The sequence below is a fragment of the Papio anubis genome, chromosome 2 (genome assembly GCF_008728515.1).
Source record: "Papio anubis isolate 15944 chromosome 2, Panubis1.0, whole genome shotgun sequence".
Classification (NCBI taxonomy): Eukaryota; Metazoa; Chordata; class Mammalia; order Primates; family Cercopithecidae; genus Papio; species Papio anubis.
The window spans coordinates 22103632-22109017 of NC_044977.1; positions in this window are offsets into that span (position 1 = coordinate 22103632).

Below are 5386 nucleotides of genomic sequence, written 5' to 3' on the forward strand. Positions count from 1 at the left end.
TCTGAGAGCTGAAACAAGAAGGCAGAGCGTTGCCCTGTTCAGCCTCAGCTAGGAACATGCACATTGGGTGACTCAAAATTTGCTGCTCTGCACATGCCCATGAGTGACCTTGAAAGCACTTGAGTGTTGATTTTGGGATTACAGAGAAATTTTAGCCAGTAGGTGAATTCACAAATAGGAAATATGTAATAATGCCATCAACTCTATTTTGATGAGGCAGGCGGTAGCCAGACATTAACAAGATTTCAGCAGTGGAATAATGCAATGAGTTATATTTAGGAAGCCAGCTTGGTTATCCATTCACTCAATTATCAATCGTTTAAAGAAAACTCACTGTGTATTAGAAGGTGCACAGAGTGCTTGGAATGCAAATGAATAAATATGGTGCCTGCCCTTAAGGAAATTACAGGTAAGCAGAAGCAGTCTAAGGGAGAAGTCTGGGCTGGCGATGGGGAGGATGAGGCTATCAAAAGTCTTATTGCCAGAATAACTCTTAAGGTGATGAGGACCTGGTATTGCAAAGTGACTGTGGGAGTGAGGAGGGAGGGCAAACACAAAGAGCATTAACTGGTTTATATTTTTGCTTGACTATTACAGTGAGGAAGAACTCCCATACATTTCATATTTAAGGCTGAGGAAGGGTATGCAAAAAAAAAAAAAAAAAAAGAAAGAAAGAAAAAGTATGAAAGTATGTGCTTTTGCTCCAGTGAAAGAAGATAGTTTCCTCAAAGTGGGAGGCTTGTAGAGGGATATTCAGAATGATAAAAATTACATTATGTAAAATTAAGAATGAAATAAACCAAAACCAAAAGATTAGATTTACTGCTGCCAGTGGAACACACAAGTTTTCCAGATTCCAGATATCTTATTGGTTTCTATTTAAATCAGGTCTGAAAAATCTAGTAACAAAAATCTGTATGTTTACCTCATATACTAACATCGTCTGTCTACAATAACCCAAGTTTAGCAGCAAAGTGCTTAACTGTTAACCTTTTCTTGGTAGATTCATGTTGCTTTGTTTTCTATTTTCTGATTTTGGGGAATATATTTTCTCTTGTGTTTAGAGAAATAAGTTTATCATATCTGGATTTATTAATTAATAACATTCTCCTTATACTGCTTTGGGGCAGCTTTGGAAGAAGCTTATGGTTCTGTGGGATCTGTTACCACTTGGTCTGATCTGTTACCTCTTTGTCCCAAAGAGCTTCTCCTCTTCCTTGGCAGGCTCATGAGTTGGTTGGGTGTTCATTTTGACTCAAGTAAATTCACCAAATAATCATCTGCTCTCTGAGTGCCAGGCACTGTGCTGGGCCTGGGGATGAGAAAGATGTAAACGTTCTTATTGCCAAAGAATTAACAATTATCAAAAAGGCTAAGGGAGTCTTCAGGCATTAAATTTTGCTTAGTGCTTTACCTTGCAGATATTAACCTCTCATTGCCAATGTGAAAGGTGAAAGGAATAGAAATGTGAGTGGTAGAGCAAGAACAGGCCACCTACTTGGCCAAGGCTCTGCTTTCAGATGCCTCTAAGCACCTCTTAAACTCATTGGGTAACAAAGACTTTCAAAATCCAACCTTTGTAATGAGAAAGAAATCAAATTCTGGAAGAAATGTGAATCAAGGCAAATACCTTCACTGAAAGCATTTCCCCACTTCTCTCATTTGCTTTTTTTCTTCTCCAAAATGCCTATCCCATGAAAATACTCCTTCTCTACTTCATACCATGAACACTTTCTTGTTAGGAAATAAACAGCAAACAAACTCAATGCATTGACAGGGTATTATTGGTAATACAAGTGCACATGCAGAAGCATAACAATAAGAAGACATTTCAGGCTTCTCTTGAGGGTTACTATGCAGGGAAGAGTTTGGTAAGGGAGTGTTCCACACAGCATTGTACTTGTGGATACATGCTCAGGGTTATCTTGTCCTTGTTAACCTGGAGAATAAATTCTCATACCCTCCCTTAGCTTTTATTACCAGACAACATGGTCTTTGTTTTAATAAGTATCTGTGACTCTAAAGGATCATTCTAGGAACGTCACAATACCAATGTGTTTTGAAGGTCATGACACCAAAATTTTATAAATGCAATATTGTGGGGGCTGTTGAGAAATGAGGATAATAGGCTCATTTAGTCATATGCCTCTTCGTGTAATTGCTGAAAGCAAGATGAAATCATTTTGTTGCATCTGTGGAATATGATGGGACCTGTCTGCTGCAGGAAAGGGAAGGCAGCTGCCTGTGGGTGTGGCATGAGGAAGGAAGGAGCTGCCCACTCTAATGATGGGTCTTTCTGGTCGCAAAGTCTCATCCTTCCGGTCCTAAGAGTAGAACACTGGGGTAAAGTCATTGCCTCTTGAAGGACTAGTTAAAACAGAAATTCCCTGCTTTGTGGAATTGGTATAATTGTAAAGGATTGTTGCGTGTATGAAATGAGATGATCCATGTAATGTACATTGTTTAATTGTGTATATATTAGCTGCTGCTATTACTTTTAACATTATTATCATTCTTATTATATGCAGCAGAAGCCCTTGCACTGACTATCAGGGTCTAAAGAATTTGTTGGTCAAACCTCACCTCCTCTAAGTGGTGACTCTTTGTTCTGACTGAGCCCCATGGCATTGGTGCAAGTCACTTGCTAACACAGGGGTGCAGTTGCGTTCAAATGAGTCATGTGGATGTCTTGTATTTTTCACTTTTGATAATTAGATGGAGAAAAATTAATATGGAATAATATAAAGCCTAATAAGTCATATTCCACTTCTGAGAAATGTGTTTTGGTTAACAAACTCTTTTCTAAGGTATAAATGAACTGGGTTTCATTTTTTTCATCTAGAGTTTGATAACCAAGATCAGATAAGGCATGAGGATGTGCTGATGCCTAGAGTGTGTAGGAAAGGGAATCTTGCACTTGGGACCATTGGTGAAAGGCTGACTTTGTTTGGAGGAATGGCCTGGTGGAGTGCCAGCCCCTGGGTGCCTGCAGGACCAGGCTGGTAAGAAGGAGGTAGGAAGGTGAGGGAACGTATCTTGCTGAGGGCAGGTGAATGGCTCATGTGGCACTGAAATTCCCCAGCAGACTGCCTGTAGCTGGATATGGGATAGGTTGCCAGTGCCTGGGGTGAGATGTCAAGACTAGTTTGGAAAGCTGAAATTTAAAAATATATCATATTTTTGGCCAGCTCAATGTCTTCTAATCCAGCTTCTGCCGTTTATTCCAGCTCAGCAGTCTCTCTTCCCTCAGACTTGACTTCTTTTTCCGAAGTTAAAATAGAAAAGAAAAATAGAAACCATGAAAAAAGAGAAGAGCATTTTCCTCCTTTGCCTACTGGAAAAGTCGATCTGATTTCTAGGTCTCTTACCTCTCTACCTTTTTCATCTTTATTATGTACATAAGCCAGGGCTTTTAAAGCCTCTGCCTGGAAATGCTTAGGGCCTTTTGTATTTTTTTTTTCAAATTGATCTCTTATGAAGAAGTGCCACCCCTCCCCTAACTGCTAATAGGATTAGTGTACTTAAAATTAATATTCTAGCCTCTTCTAAATACAGAAGTGAAGATAGCAAATTATCTTTCTATTATATTTTTATACTTCCATGAAAAATCATAAGTTCCCTTTAGTTATGTGAACAGAGGCGTCTGTTATGTTGAGGAAAGGATCCCAGGAGTCTTTGGATTTTATGAAGACAGCTTTTCTCTGTATTCCCTTGGTATGCAGTTCTCTTACGAGAACTAGTTGGGATTAATGGACGAATTAGAAAAATAAAATAGATATGAATGTGTTTGTACCTCAGACTGGTGAAGTGAGTCAGACCAGTTATATTCCCAAGGGGATTATGAAAGTTTTTCTTAGGGCACCTGAGTAAGTACTTGGATGAAAACCAAGAAAGTGCCACATACTGTTGATGCCAGGTTCTCAGTGGACATTCCTGTAGACAACTGAGAAATGTAGCTGGTCAGGAGAACATACCCAGTGTTTTTGTCAACTTGGAGAGCGAGATCAGTTTAATTCTTATTAAACATCTAACATATAGAAGGCATGCCCATCTCATGAGGGCATTGGGAGGTGGCAAAGGGAATTGTTCTCTTTCCTCACCTCACAATGCCCCCTTTCCCAGCCCTTCTCCTACCTGTACTCTAACACTTGTGATTTCCACACAAAGAGGAGCTTTGTCCGTCTTGTTCACTGTTGAATCCTCAGTGCTTAGAACAATGTCCAGCACCCAGGAAGCACTCAATAAATTACCCATTTAAAATTGATAAATGAATTAACTTAAACTGGGAAAAAATATTGAAGTTGTTGAATGACAGACTTAGGACCTTAAAGAGATCTACTAGAATAAGTTGAATCTACCATGATAAAATGTAATGGGGAAAAAGTGAAAAACCCCTCCCTTAGGTCAAAAATCAACTGTACAATGCCTAGATGAAGAGATACAACTTGGCAATACCTTATATGAAAATGTATTTGATAGTAAACACAACATAAATCAGAAATGTGCTATGATTGGGATAAAAATTTAATATGATTGTAGGCCATGTTAATTAAGATATAATATCTAGAGTGGAGGAGGTGATAGCACTTGTCTTCTTTATGTTAATACCAGGTGTTACTTGGAGTACTATATTCTATTCTTCTATTGTGAATACTAAACTCAAAAAAAGATGTGAGAAATTAAGGGTGTGTTTAATGGAGACTAGTCAAGATCATGAGGGGACTCAGAAAGTGAAGGATAATTGGTAACGTTGAGGACAGTTTTAGGCAGCCCAAGAGAAGGTTCGATGAGCTTCAACCTCCATGTATCTGAGGAGGAACTATTCTTTGGAAGAAGTATCATATTTGTTCTTTGTGTTTTCAGGGACCAAACCTAGGGCAAATGTGTGGAGGTTTCAGGAAGACACACGTCATCTCATCAAAAAGAAGGACTTCATGGTTTGTCAGAGCTGCACTGAGCCCCATGGAGAGTGAGTCTTCTGCTTCTGGACGTTTTCAAACAGGTTGCAAAAGACTGCAGGCTCAAGTACCCAGTTAAACCTGAGGATCTGTCGGATATATTCAGTAGAGATAAGTCATGTGGGCAGATGGGGCTGCTAGGAGAAATCGCATGTTTCATTGATTTCAGGACCAGCCCAACAGTAGAATTCTTTCTCATGAACTGCACTGCTGGGATACAATTTAAGAGTACTCTCATTTACCTGGTCTGCCTCTGTGAAACCTGCGTAATGTAACTGAGATCACCCGGAATTTGTAAGTAGATGCAATTATTCATTTAACAACTATTTATGGAGCACTGGCTCTGTGTACTGAAGTACTTGCTAGAGGCTGAGGTAGAATAATAAACAAGATTCATTTCCTGTCTTTAGGAACCTTAAAGGTATAGT